The following is a 15,728-nucleotide window of genomic DNA, read 5'->3' as shown; positions in this document are numbered from 1 at the left end:
ACAAAGCTGCAGTTATATTATTAATAATGAACTTGTAATGTTTAATGAACAAACCTGCTCTGTGTAACCGAAGCTGAGGGTTGAAAACAGCGTCCAGTAGTTTCCGTTGTCGCTCGTTCTCCTCTTTTGATCGACAAAGTTCCTCCTCGTACTCTGCTATCGTTCTTTCAAACAGCCCAAATATCTCTTCAGCAGCCGCAGTTAGTCGCTGCTTCACCAACGATCTCAGCATTTGGACTTTAGGCATGTTCACACTTTAAAAACAACAAAGAAGCCGTTTCTCAATATGCGTTCTTGTGCGGACTTGTGTTCTTGTGGACTTGTGACGCGTCATCAGTCACAGCCCAAGTACTGTTCCAATTCAAAGTTCACATCAAGCCAAGTTCAGTCCAAATTCCCGGATGTGTTCTCGCCACACCCATTTCACCGGGGATGCATCGGAGCAGACTTGTGCAATAACAGAGATATTGGATAAAGCGAGATACCCCACCAAAGAGCATGGATACCAAGTGGCGAAGCTCAATAGAACGCCCCATAGCAACAGACTCGCCCATGGTTTCGTCCTACCGCCGCCATTTTGGACCGTCGGCAGACCGCAGCAGACCCGCTTGCATACAAAAACACAGACAAACTGAAGTATATCGCTATTAATTATGCTTACAATGCTACTCACCTCGTGAAAGCTTGGTCACAGCTGCTTTTTCACGTTTTTGTAAAGCAAAATATAGACTTTAAAAAAAACAAAACGAAGAAAAACGGCCGAGATGGCATCTCTACATATTACATCCACTTATGAGAAGATTAACTTAATTACTCCTTCAAAATCACCCCATAAGCCAATCTACAAATTAAAAAAAAGATAGAAAGAAAGAGAAAAATCAATATTTTAACTAGAAACACATTCATGGTGACGTCACATAGTCAGGAATAAAGACTTATTTAGAGTTTGTACAGTAAGGGGACAGTGATAATAATAATAATAATATATAGGCTATTTTTATATGATATATTTTAATGCAAAAGCAGCAATCAGTTCTGATATACATGGTCCAATAAAATATATGTATGTATGTATGTATGTATGTATGTATGTGTGTATATATATATATATATCTATATATATATATATATATATATATATATATATATATATATATATATATATATATATACATATATATATATATATATATATATATATATATATATATATACATATATATATATATATATATATATATATACAGTACAGGCCAAAAGTTTGGACACACCTTCTCATTCAATGCGTTTTCTTTATTTTCATGACTATTTACATTGTAGATTCTCACTGAAGGCATCAAAACTATGAATGAACACATGTGGAGTTATGTACTTAACAAAAAAGGTGAAATAACTGAAAACATGTTTTATATTCTAGTTTCTTCAAAATAACCACCCTTTGCTCTGATTACTGCTTTGCACACTCTTGGCATTCTCTCCATGAGCTTCAAGAGGTAGTCACCTGAAATGGTTTTCCAACAGTCTTGAAGGAGTTCCCAGAGGTGTTTAGCACTTGTTGGCCCCTTTGCCTTCACTCTGCGGTCCAGCTCACCCCAAACCATCTCCATTGGGTTCAGGTCCGGTGACTGTGGAGGCCAGGTCATCTGCCGCAGCACTCCATCACTCTCCTTCTTGGTCAAATAGCCCTTACACAGCCTGGAGGTGTGTTTGGGGTCATTGTCCTGTTGAAAAATAAATGATCGTCCAACTAAGCATAAACCGGATGGGATGGCATGTCGCTGCAGGATGCTGTGGTAGCCATGCTGGTTCAGTGTGCCTTCAATTTTGAATAAATCCTCAACAGTGTCACCAGCAAAACACCCCACACCATCACACCTCCTCCTCCATGCTTCACAGTGGGAACCAGGCATGTGGAATCCATCCGTTCACCTTTTCTGCGTCTCACAAAGACACGGCGGTTGGAACCAAAGATCTCAAATTTGGACTCATCAGACCAAAGCACAGATTTCCACTGGTCTAATGTCCATTCCTTGTGTTTCTTGGCCCAAACAAATCTCTTCTGCTTGTTGCCTCTCCTTAGCAGTGGTTTCCTAGCAGCTATTTGACCATGAAGGCCTGATTCGTCTCCTCTTAACAATTGTTCTAGAGATGGGTCTGCTGCTAGAACTCTGTGTGGCATTCATCTGGTCTCTGATCTGAGCTGCTGTTAACTTGCCATTTCTGAGGCTGGTGACTCGGATGAACTTATCCTCAGAAGCAGAGGTGACTCTTGGTCTTCCTTTCCTGGGTCGGTCCTCATGTGTGCCAGTTTCGTTGTAGCGCTTGATGGTTTTTGCGACTCCACTTGGGGACACATTTCAAGTTTTTGCAATTTTCCGGACTGACTGACCTTCATTTCTTAAAGTAATGATGGCCACTCATTTTTCTTTAGTTAGCTGATTGGTTCTTGCCATAATATGAATTTTAACAGTTGTCCAATAGGGCTGTCGGCTGTGTATTTACCTGACTTCTGCACAACACAACTGATGGTCCCAACCCCATTGATAAAGCAAGAAATTCCACTAATTAACCCTGATAAGGCACACCTGTGAAGTGGAAACCATTTCAGGTGACTACCTCTTGAAGCTCATGGAGAGAATGCCAAGAGTGTGCAAAGCAGTAATCAGAGCAAAGGGTGGCTATTTTGAAGAAACTAGAATATAAAACATGTTTTCAGTTATTTCACCTTTTTTTGTTAAGTACATAACTCCACATGTGTTCATTCATAGTTTTGATGCCTTCAGTGAGAATCTACAATGTAAATAGTCATGAAAATAAAGAAAACGCATTGAATGAGAAGGTGTGTCCAAACTTTTGGCCTGTACTGTATATATATATATATATATATATTTGTGTGTGTGTTACCTTCCCTCCAAAACTGGCATGTTAAATTGATATTAACACACTTCAAAACTTACACCTCAGGAGTTCTTACCTGTCGGGATCCTTCAGAAAGGCCAGGTGCGGGGTGTTCCACTGATAGTTGTTGCAGTTAATTGCACTACACTGTTTTCTTTTACTTTTTTTCTCCTCTCTCCTTGACATCTTGCATGTTGTCTGGGCGCAACAGTCCAAGCTCAACAGTCCAAGATGGCGGCAGCGCTACAGCAGCGCCCCTGGTGGCTGTTGGCAGAAATTCAACGGAGCTTCACCTCTTGGTATCCATGCTCTTTGACCCCACTCAGCTCACTTCCTGATTCAGTGACGTCAGCACCACGCCCCCGTAGGAGACTTGGCAGCTCTGAATGTATTGTCGTCAATGAGGAAAATGAACGTGATCACAATTTATGGTCAATTCTTTCGCCCGATAGTCACCAAAGTAAATATTGGGTTCATTTTCCACAAGCCACACATCTTACCAACATTCTGACACTAAAGCTGCATTTTTCATACGCACAGATCAAGAGCAAGTTAACTTTGTTTGAGCCCTGTCCGTCTCGGAAAACAAGCTATCACGAGATCTCGTGATCTTGATGAACAGGCGGTAAAATCACAGTTAGCTTACAAACAGTTATTTACCGCTAGTAATAAATAAAAACAATGCCCAAGCTTTGAGCAGCAATAGGCTGCAATAACAGGAAGAATGTATTTTCATTCCACCTGCTTCTCGATCCGCATACACAGACATCCACAGATCCTCTGTTCAACATGGTGGTGGGGAGGGGGGGGGTTGAGGGAGAGCAGGCTCTGATTGGAGGGAGAGCTAACCACGCCCACTTAGGAGACAGGAAGAGTAACCGTTTTCTTAACATTGGATAAGCCTACAGTTGGGTATCTCCCTTCATCCAATATCTCTGGCAATAATACCTAACTGCAGCCAGGTATCCCAACATGCATTTCGCAACAATCATCGGAAAATGACAAGTGAGGGAAAGGCGCACAATTGTAAGCCATAATTACCGATATGTTAATTTTTGCCTCTAATAATAATAATACTTTTTGTTTGGCTTTTTTAGATTTGGAGCTTGTGAAGTTAATTATCTGGCCTTTAAGAAAGGCTTTGAATGCCTCCCATCTAGTGCTTGCAAATGTCTCATGGGTGTTAATCGTGAAGTATTCATCTATTTGTTTTCCAAGGAAACTAATTAAATCTGGGTCCTGAAGCCATTTCTGTTGAAACTTCCATTTGGGGGGGTCGCGTTGCTGTCCTGGGTCTACGTAAACCAGGTTATTTATAGCATGGTGCGAGATTAAAATGCTGTCATAGTTGCAGTCCTTAATTTTACATGCTAAACTAGCAGAGATTAGAAAGTAATCTATACGTGAGTACGAGTTATGAGTCCCAGAAAAACACAAATACACTGCCACATCAGGGTTTCTGTCTCTCCATATGTCTCTCAGATTTAGTTCCTTCATGAATTGATGTATAATTGCTCCACTTTTGGTATGGGTTGCATCTAAATGTGTTGAACTGTCTTTATTGGTCAAGTGTACAGTTAAAGTCTCCTGCAATAATGTAATGCCCATTAAATATTGACAAAGTAATGAACAAATTGCTGAAAAAGTTTGGGTCGTCCTGATTTGGAGCATATATATTAACCAAATTGAGACATTCAGTGAAAAGAGTACCCTGGATTATCAGAAATCTGCAAGTTTTATCTGATATTACCTCTGTGACATTCAGTGGAATGGACCCATGCACAAGTGTCATGACTCCTCTCGCCTGGGTAGTGAAAGGTGCTGAATACACGGCCCCACACCACCTCCTCTTGATCTTTAAATCATTCCTCACTGCCAGATGTGTTTCTTGAAGAAAAATTATTTTAGACTGTATATCTTTTAGTCCCCGCTTTACCTGTTTTACTTTTTTAAGTTTTTGCATCCCTCTGCAGTTCCATGATGTAAATTTAATTTCTAACCCACTGGACATAGCAGTTAATACACCGGGCACCTTCTCTCCTTCTCTCTCTCTCTCGTATCCTATTACTGGATCTTGCTAACTCAGCCATTCTGGATGTCACTAACTCGGCTTCTTCTCCAGAGCCTTTGTGCTCCACTGTCTCTCAGGTTAACTCATATCGCAGCGGTGCCTGGATGGTGTGACGTGTGTGGTTGTGCTGCTGCTGTGGTCCTGCCAGATGCCTCCTGCTGCTGCTGTCATCATTAGTCATACTTCTACTGTTATTATACACATAAGATTATTGTCACATATGTATACTGTCAGATATTAATATATACTTTAAACATATTGTACCACAGCAGCCAGAACTATAATTATAATATTATTACTTTCATTAATGTTGTTATAAGCTACTGTCATTACCGTCTGTCCTCCATCTCTCTCTCTCTCTCTCTAACTCTAATGCTTATTGTAAATTTGTGAAAGGAACTAAGTGTAATAACCAAGTCACTCCAGAAATGACATTATGTATGACATTCATTGCTTTTGCTTTACTGTATTTACAAAAATGTCTGAAAAAATGTTTTCACTTACTCACATTGGATATTTTGTGCAGATTCTTCTATATTCTAATCTATGTTCACATCAGTTTTAGAATTTAGCAGTCAGAGTTGCTCTCCTGCTCTGGATCCAAGTACAGGAAAGAGCCACAGTGCTGGATGCCCTGGCCCTGAAAAGCAGCAAAAGTCCAGTCACCACCGGATAACAGGTTTTGACCCAGCTTGGCTGTCAGAGGGGAAATACTCCCCCTGGCTGTACAAGACTGATCTTGGTAAGTAAGTAAGTAAGTAAATACATACATTTAAAAACATATAAAACAAATATTTGGGTCTGTGTCAGTCATTTGTCTTTTTAAAATATTATTCCAAACAGATTTTTTTTTTCTCAAACTGAACAGCTGCATCACTTTTTCCCTCATGAATTTTCATGTGTGCATGTAAATATATATTTTGTGTAAATGATTCCCCACACTCAGAGCAGCTAAATGGTTTCTGTCCTGTATGAGTTCTCATGTGTTTCTTCAAAACTCCACTGTAACCAAATCTTTTCCCACACTTGCAGCAGCTAAATGGTTTCTCTCCTGTATGAGATCTCATGTGTTCCTTCAGATGTGCACTTTGACCAAATGTTTTCCCACACTCAGAACAGCAAAATGGTTTCTCTCCTGTATGGGTTCTCATGTGTGTCTTCAGAGCTCCACTGGAACCTAATCTTTTCCCACACTCGGAGCAGCTAAATGGTTTCTCTCCTGTATGAGTTCTCATGTGTACCTTCAGATTTTCACTTTGACCACATGTTTTCCCACACACAGAACAGCTAAATGGTTTCTCTCCTGTATGAGTTCTCATGTGTACCTTCAGATGTTCATTTCGACCATATTTTTTCCCACACTCAGAACAGCTAAATGGTTTCTCTCCTGTATGAGTTCTCATGTGTACCTTCAGATGTTGACTTCGACCATATGTTTTCCCACACTCAGAACAGCTAAATGGTTTCTCTCCTGTATGACATCTCATGTGTACCTTAAGATTTTGACTTTGACCATATGTTTTCCCACACTCAGAACAGCAAAATGGTTTCTCTCCTGAATGAGATCTCATGTGTCTCTTCAGATCTCCATTGTAACCAAATCTTTTCCCACACTCAGAACAGCTAAATGGTTTCTCACCAACAATCAAATCACTGACAGGGACTTCATCATTTTTCAGAGAGTTTAAACCTGACTGAGGTTCTCTGGTCTCCTTCCAATCATCACTGTCGTCAGTCTCTGGTTCAGAAGACTCTCCAGTCTTGTCATCAGTCTCAGGTTGTAAATGTGTATCTGGATCTGAGTTCCTGGCTGGTTCTGCTCCTCCACAGTCCTCTCCCTCTGCTTCTGTTTCCATCTGTTCAGTGTGTCTTTGATGAAGCTGTGAGGACTGAGGTTTCTCTTCATCATCTTCACTCTTCACAGGGACAGGAGCGGATGTGAACTTGGTGATATCATCCTCCTCCAGCCCTTGAAGCTGCTCTCCCTCCTGACTGATCCAGAGTTCCACCAACAGCTGCTGGACGTCTGCAGGAAACAGTATACACACACACACACACACACACACACACACACAAATGTTACAGAGAAATGTTGTCGTTCATTCACATCACAGCTCAAAAACTCCTTATTGAACTTCTACAGATCTCTGAGCATCAAACAGCTTCACAGTGTTCACTCAGCTGTGTCAGAGTGAGTGAGGTTGAGCTAAGCTTTAATTTCATGGCAGTCATTAACATGTACTGTTACTCTTGTCATGTCTGGAGGCTACAGTGTGAGAATGATTGTCCATAGGATGCGACAGTTTGCTGTGAGTCAAGTTTGATTACTGGCAGTCTGAGTAAATAAGATGCTGTTAGTACATCAACTCAAGTACTACTGCAGTACAAATTTGTGGTTCTTTTACTTCACTCGAGAATTTCTAAAAAGTGTATGAGCTCTTCACTCACTGTGACTCCAGCTGAGGTGTGTAAGGTTCTGAGAAGAGCTAACCCATGGAAAGCAGCTGGCCCTGACAACATCCCCGGCCGTGTCCTGAGGGTCTGCTCTTCAAAGCTGGCTGAGGTCTTTACAGACATTTTCAATCTGTCCCTCTCCCAGTCATCTGTGCCTGCATGCTTAAAGTTCACCACAATAGTGCCCATCCCCAAGAAAAACAGTATAACCTGTCTGAATGACTATCGCCCCATAGTACTCACCTCAATTGTAGTGAAGTGTTTTGAAAGAATAGACATGTCACACATCAAACAGGTCATTCATTTTAAAAAGTTTCTGAACAACTGTTAGCTTCCTCTTCCTTATTACTGAATAAGCGGAGCATGGTTAGCAGCCTGTCTTAAATAAAGGCAAGTCTAATAACATGGCAGGGAGGAGGAGAAAAAGCAGAAACAGCCACAGTGAGATGTTGATGAAGAGCTGCAGACAAACAGCTCACCTCCAACAGGTAAACTTCTTCTACCTGCCCTGCTGTGGAAAAACACATGCAGCAAAAAAAAACGGGAACTTAAACCGTGGATCAGCCCACTGCTTTAAGACGTCCTCACTCGAGACCACCCATCATCAGTTTAAGACACAACATCAAGAAGGAAGCCCTGTTGTAATGGAAATGCAAATCCCTGCTGTGCTGGGCCGATGGTCCAAGCCAAATCAAGCCAGCCCATGTCTGTTGAAAAGGGACATAAGTGGCTGGAATCAAACACGACACAAACAAGCCACAGTGCCCTGCTGGTGCTGTTTGCTGTGTAAGATGAGAACCCTCTGGCAGAAGAGAGAGTTCGTCTCTTCTCTACAGAAGACACCGACAGAGTCTGACCTTTTATTTTTATCCAATTAAGACACAAAAATGACTTGACTCAACTTGCTTGACACTTGAAGATTAAAACTTGAGACTTGCTTAAGACTAGCAAATGTGTGACTTGACAGATACCTGACTGAGGCTCTCTGGTCTCCATCCAATCATCACTGTCATCAGTCTCAGGTTGTAAATGTGTATCTGGATCTGAGTTCCTGGCTGGTTCTGCTCCTCCACAGTCCTCTCCCTCTGCTTCTGTTTCCATCTGTTCAGTGTGTCTTTGATGAAGCTGTGAGGACTGAGGTTTCTCTTCATCATCGTCACTCTTCACAGGGACAGGAGTGGATGTGAACTTGGTGACATCATCCTCCTCCAGCCCTTGAAGCTGCTCTCCCTCCTGACTGATCCAGAGTTCCTCCTGTTCCCCTTTAATGTGTGGAGGCTCTGGGTCCTCCTGGTCCACACTGGAGCTCCACTCCTGCTGCTCAGGGGGAACCTCTTCTGTAACCACCAACAGCTGCTGGACGTCTGCAGGAAACAGGAAACACACACACACACACACACACACACACAGATGTTACAGACATCAAACTTCAGACTACAAACTTCTACAGATCTCTGAGCATCAAACAGCTTCACAGTGTTCACTCAGCTGTGTCAAGGCCAAAACACACCTGTGGTGAACAACAGAAGACCCCCTGCCCCTCCCTTGTTAATCCCTCGCTCACGGTTAATGCACTTAAATCGAGCACCCTGCAGAGCAGCATCCACGTCTCCCTGAGACCTGCATTCATGGACAGCCAGGTAAAGATAGTGTTTGCCCTCAGTCTTGGTTTTGTTTGTTACTGTTGAGAGATTAAACTATTAAAGTATCTCATACAGCCAGCCTAATTTAGGCAATAACCCACCATTTACCAAGTTTAAATAAACCAAGTTTAACAATAAGTAAGCTAGTCTGGCATAACATCACACCATCTCCCTCCAACTCTCTGGCTGATTCTGGTTCACATGTCTTTAAAAAACAAAACTCAACTCAAAATAGTGTTGAGATCTCCCACAATGCGACTGTGATCATTCATTTAAATAAATAGAAAAAGCAGTTTGGTGCTGCACATGTCTTGTGCCAAGAGCACAGAGAGGGAGAGGAGCTGGAAGCTGCAGCTGCTGCAGGAGTCTGTTCTCTGGGATCTTTAAAGAATATCTAAAGCTTATTTAGGGGATAATCTGAAGTGTATGGATGTGAGTATTTAATAAAGAAAGAGCAGTTTGCTCATATATACAAACTGTATTGTTTACTAATTCTTGGGCGGTGGGCTGAAGTTTAAAAAACATGAATTTAATTGTATTTCTGAACCAACAGGAAATAAAGAATTTAGCTGCATCCCAGGTTAAATTAAAGGGTTCTGATGGGAAAGTAACAACAAGAGAAAGTATAAAATAAGCCCTGCATTTAAGGCCTGAAGAAAAGACCCATGTTTGTAGGGAGGTGAATTTGATGGAAACAAACCAAACTACCCCCATAAGACTATTTTCTCTTCAGCTCTCTGTTAACTTGTACTTTACTTGAGTATTTCTATTTCCTGCTACTTTATACTTCTACTCTGCAACATCTCACAGGTTCATATTGTACATTCATACTACACTACATTTGTTTAACAGCTTGAGTTACTTTAGTGATTCATATTAACAATACAAAATATGTTAAGAGAATAAACAATGATAATCATTTAAGGATGGTAAAGCTAACGACACTACAGAAGCTAACGACACTACAGAAGCTAACGACACCACATAAGCTAACGACACCAGAGAAGCTAACGACACCAGAGAAGCTAATGACACCAGAGAAGCTAACGACACCAGAGAAGCTAATGACACCAGAGAAGCTAATGACACTACAGAAGCTAACGACACTACAGAAGCTAACGACACCAGAGAAGCTAACGACACCAGAGAAGCTAATGACACCAGAGAAGCTAACGACACCAGAGAAGCTAACAACACCACAGAAGCTAACGACACCAGAGAAGGTAACGGCACCACAGAAGCTAACGACACCAGAGAAGCTAACGACACCAGAGAAGCTAATGACACCAGAGAAGCTAATGACACTACAGAAGCTAACGACACCACAGAAGCTAACGACACCAGAGAAGCTAATGACACCAGAGGAGCTAATGACACTACAGAAGCTAACGACACTACAGAAGCTAACGCCACCAGAGAAGCTAACGACACCAGAGAAGCTAATGACACCAGAGAAGCTAACGACACCAGAGAAGCTAACAACACCACAGAAGCTAACGACACCAGAGAAGGTAACGGCACCACAGAAGCTAACGACACCACAGAAGCTAACGACACCAGAGAAGCTAACAACACCACAGAAGCTAACGACACCAGAGAAGGTAACGGCACCACAGAAGCTAACGACACCACAGAAGCTAACGACACCAGAGAAGCTAACAACACCACAGAAGCTAACGACACCAGAGAAGGTAACGGCACCACAGAAGCTAACGACACCAGAGAAGCTAACGACACCAGAGAAGGTAACGACACCAGAGAAGCTAACGACACCACAGAAGCTAACGACACCACAGAAGCTAACAACACCACAGAAGGTAACGGCACCAGAGAAGCTAATGACACCAGATAAGCTAACGGCACCAGAGAAGCTAATGACACCAGAGAAGCTAACGGCACCACAGAAGCTAATGACACCAGAGAAGCTAACGACACCAGAGAAGCTAACGACACCAGAGAAGCTAACGCGGCGTATAAACATCGACAGACTGAATATTTATTGAACAAAGCTGCAGTTATATTATTAATAATGAACTTGTAATGTTTAATGAACAAACCTGCTCTGTGTAACCGAAGCTGAGGGTTGAAAACAGCGTCCAGTAGTTTCCGTTGTCGCTCGTTCTCCTCTTTTGATCGACAAAGTTCCTCCTCGTACTCTGCTATCGTTCTTTCAAACAGCCCAAATATCTCTTCAGCAGCCGCAGTTAGTCGCTGCTTCACCAACGATCTCAGCATTTGGACTTTAGGCATGTTCACACTTTAAAAACAACAAAGAAGCCGTTTCTCAATATGCGTTCTTGTGCGGACTTGTGTTCTTGTGGACTTGTGACGCGTCATCAGTCACAGCCCAAGTACTGTTCCAATTCAAAGTTCACATCAAGCCAAGTTCAGTCCAAATTCCCGGATGTGTTCTCGCCACACCCATTTCACCGGGGATGCATCGGAGCAGACTTGTGCAATAACCAAAAACACAGACAAACTGAAGTATATCGCTATTAATTATGCTTACAATGCTACTCACCTCGTGATAGCTTGGTCACAGCTGCTTTTTCAAGTTTTTGTAAAGCAAAATATAGACTTTAAAAAAAACAAAACGAACAAAAACGGCCTAGATGGCATCTCTACATATTACATCCACTTATGAGAAGATTAACTTAATTACTCCTTCAAAATCACCCCATAAGCCAATCTACAAATTTAAAAAAAAAAAAAAAAAGAAAGAAAGAAAAAAAAAAAAGAAAGAAAGAAAAAAATCAATATTTTAACTAGAAACACATTAATGGTGACGTCACATAGTCAGGAATAAATACTTATTTACAGTTTGTATAGTAAGGTGTGTGTGTGTGTGTGTGTGTGTGTGTGTGTGTGTGTGTGTGTGTGTGTGTTACCTTCCCTCCAAAACTGGCATATTAAATTGATATTAAAACACTTTAAGACGTACACCTCTGTCGGGATCCTTCGGGAAACGGTGGAAGGTCAGGTGCGGGGTGTTCCACTGATAGTTGTTGCAGTTAATTGCACTACACTTAAAATAATTAAAATCTGAAAATCTTATTATTTTATTTTATTGGGATTTTTTTGTATTTTTCAATGACAATCTTCAGATTTTTTCTTCATGCCACTTTTTTTTCAGTGACAGATTTTTTTACAATGTCAGTTTTTTTTCAGTGTCACTGATTTTCACTTTCAACTTTCTGTCACTGTTTTGGCGTGGAGAGGGAGGGGTCTGAGGGGAGGGGCAAGTAGAGCGTGGTTTGCATATAATTTGCATATCGGCATACTGAAGACGTACGTCTCTTTTCCGAACCCGCCATCCGCTCGGAAGCCTCTGGCATGGTGGCTTTACTAAGATGTCATGTTCACCAGGAACTTCCAAACCGCAAGTAAGTCTGTTTTTTTTCTCTGCTATTTACGTGTTTATTCACATGCAACCTGGCCTGTCTGGTTAACTTTTAACGGCCGTCATGCTGTTTTTGTAGAGGTCCGCTGGAACATGTCAGTTTCTAACATTAACGTTAGCTGTGTTGGCTAACTTAACCTGTGGTTAATGCAGGATCAAAAATAAACACCCGCCAAGCGCCGAACACGGCTAAAAGTCGGTTTTGGCAGAAAAATAAATTAACGTCATGTGTCACCGGCCTGGCGGTAAATACTTGTTGCTGCCAAGTAATAATACATCACAATATAGTTTGTTATGGAGTCTGTGATTTCCCCGTGACACTTACAAATGTTTGCGTAACTGTGCTTGGATGTTGTTGTATGAGGCTCTGGGGGCGTTCAGTTGTCTCCTTGTCTTTCACGTTACTCGGCTCGGCTTTCTCTCGCATGCATTCTTCCTACTTTCCCCTGTGCTGTCTCAAGTGCTGATATAGATTGGTCGTGTTGCCGCGGGACGTGGCGACTTTAACTTTTAAACTTTTTCACAGCACGTCTTTCTGTTGAACGTCACCGTACCTGAATCCAAAGTATCACCATATAATAGACATGCCGTTTTTTCGCCACCAGCTCAGCCAGTTCATGGTCGTGCTCATGCTCTTCTTCAGCGTCTATATTGGTCACTGCTGCACGCCGGCTGGTCACCTGACCATACATGCTGCACACACCAGGATAGCTTGTGGGCGTAATATCAACAAAGTCCACACACACTACAGGAGAGGCAGTCACGTTCACAGGCACACACCTTAACATTTATTTACATTAAATCGCAAATCGCAGCCTTTTGTGCGGTTGTGTAATCGTACAGCCTGACGTGCGTCCATGCTTCCCTCTTCATAGTATTCACTTCTGTCTGTACTCTTCCTTTCCTTTCTGCAACTCTTTCCCTCTCTTGTGTTTCCACCTGCTGTCTCATGAATGTGTGTGTAACTGCTCTGGGCCTACTTGCACCTCCTCAAGGAACCTTTCCACTGCATCTATCACTACTTTGATCATATCTGACCTCCTCGTTTGGTTCTTAGCTGCCCACAGAACATCTACCATAAATGCTAGAAATGACTCTTTCTTCATTGCCTGTGCCTCAATCTCAGCTCCCTGCAGGTTAGAAACTGTAGCGCTTTCAGATATGTCAGGGCTAACATAAATTACTCCCTTCACATTTTGCATATTGCCATCAAACATGAAGCATTCAATGGGCCTGTTAAGCAAACAGCGAGCTTTCATTGCCTTCTCTCTTTGAGCTTCAGTTTTACAGAAAATTAGCACATTTCCAATTCAACATAATTTTTGCATTCAATACAGGTCCCATTCTGTTTTTAATCTCTTCAGACAACTTGGGGATGTTTAAGCCTTTATCACTCCTATCTTTGAACTTAACCACAAACTTGAATCCACCCTGGTCTCCCGGCCTCGGCTTCTTCCTCAAATTTTTGTCTCTCTCAAAAAGAAAAAAAACAAAACAGTTTTTTAAAAAAAAAAAATAACAGATGCATGTCACCTCCCGGTCTATGTAGAAACATGATGGAGATTTTGAAAACCTAACCATGCTGTCAGACAGCCCTTGACTGATGCAGTTACATGATGCTCTCCTAAAAGCAACCAGACTCCACCGACAGAATCAGTAATTTTACCTCACAGAACACAATGAGTCACTGGTCTTCAGCTGCCCTTCGATTGGACAGTCAGTTTGTGTTGTTGTGTGACTTTTGGAACCGATCTAACCATGTCAGTTCTCTTGTCTGCTTCTCCAAACTGGGAGAGTAAAGCTGATAACACACAATTCCAAATGAAGGCTGAGTCATGAAGATCACTCAACGATGTTTACATTTTTAGAATTTAGCAGCCAGAGTAGCTCTCCTGTTCTGGATCCAAGCACAGGAAAGAGCCACAGTGCTGACAAGGAGCAAAAGTCCAGTCACCACTGGATAACAGGTTTTGACCCAGCTTGGCTGTCAGAGGGTAAATACTCCCCCTGACTGTACAAGACTGATCTTGGTAAGTAAGTAAGTAAATACATACATATAAAAACATATAAACATAAATGTTTGGGTCTGTGTCAGTCATGAGTGTTTTTGAAACTCTGTAGAGGTCCTGTTTGTGCATGTGTGTGTTCAGACCTGTGTGTAATTGACAACAGAGTGAAAAAAATTGAATTTCCCCTCGGGGATTAATAAAGTATTTAAATATTAAAAAAAACAACAATTCAATTCAATTAAAAATTAAAATAAAAAAATAGGGTGTTATTTTTCAAACTGAACACCAGAATCACGTTTCTCCCTCATGAATTTTCATGTGTGTCCGTAAATTTCCATTTTGTGTAAATGATCTCCCACAAATTGAGCAACTAAATGGTTTCTCTCCTGTATGACATCTCATGTGTTTCTTCAGATCTCCACTGTAACCAAATCTCTTTCCACACTCAGAGCAGCTAAATAGCTTTTCTCCTGTGTGAGTTCTCATGTGGTTCTTCAAATCTCCACTGTAACCAAATCTTTTCCCACACTCAGAGCAGCTAAATGGTTTCTCTCCTGTATGTGATCTCATGTGTACCTTCAAATGTCCACTGTGACCAAATCTTTTCCCACACTCAGAGCAGCCAAATCGTTTCTCACGAACAATCAAATCACTGACAGGGACTTCATCATTTCTCAGACAGTTTAAACCTGACTGAGGTTCTCTGGTCTCCGTCCAATCATCACCGTCATCAGTCTCAGGTTGTAAATGTGTATCTGGATCTGAGTTCCTGGCTGGTTCTGCTCCTCCACAGTCCTCTCCCTCTGCTTCTGTTTCCATCTGTTCAGTGTGTCTTTGATGAAGCTGTGAGGACTGAGGTTTCTCTTCATCATCTTCACTCTTCACAGGGATAGGAGTGGATGTGAACTTGGTGATATCATCCTCCTCCAGCCCTTGAAGCTGCTCTCCCTCCTGACTGATCCAGAGTTCCTCCTGTTCCCTTTTAATGTGTGGAGGCTCTGGGTCCTCCTGGTCCACACTGGAGCTCGACTCCTGCTGCTCAGGGGGAACCTCTTCTTTAACCACCAACAGCTGCTGGACGTCTGTAGGGAACAGGACACACACACACACACACACACACACACACACACACACACACACACGTTACAGAGAAATGTTGTCGTTCATTCACATCACAGCTCAAAAACTACTTATTGAACTTCTTCAGATCTCTGAGCATCAAACAGCTTCACAGTGTTCACTCAGCTGTGTCA

General features: G+C 41.9%; 2 protein-coding genes and 1 long non-coding RNA gene across 4 annotated transcripts in view; all 3 read right to left on the bottom strand.

Annotated features, from left to right (window-relative positions):
* LOC125884150 (gastrula zinc finger protein XlCGF57.1-like) overlaps positions 1-15,728 on the bottom strand; it is a 561,995-nt gene that overhangs the window by 508,338 nt on the left and 37,929 nt on the right. The window lies entirely within an intron of this gene.
* Positions 1-15,728, bottom strand: part of LOC125884169 (zinc finger protein 391-like) — a 28,205-nt gene that overhangs the window by 6,260 nt on the left and 6,217 nt on the right. The window lies entirely within an intron of this gene.
* On the bottom strand, positions 7,012-9,213 carry LOC125884192 (uncharacterized). The gene is made up of 2 exons (XR_007448666.1): positions 8,845-9,213; positions 7,012-7,367 (listed from the first exon to the last, which is right to left on the bottom strand). It is a non-coding gene; the product is annotated as an uncharacterized LOC125884192 (long non-coding RNA).

The sequence above is a fragment of the Epinephelus fuscoguttatus genome, linkage group LG23, assembly GCF_011397635.1.
Source record: "Epinephelus fuscoguttatus linkage group LG23, E.fuscoguttatus.final_Chr_v1".
NCBI classification, from domain to species: domain Eukaryota; kingdom Metazoa; phylum Chordata; class Actinopteri; order Perciformes; family Serranidae; genus Epinephelus; species Epinephelus fuscoguttatus.
Note: the sequence above shows the minus strand (reverse complement) of the source record. Positions and strands in the feature narration are given on the sequence as shown.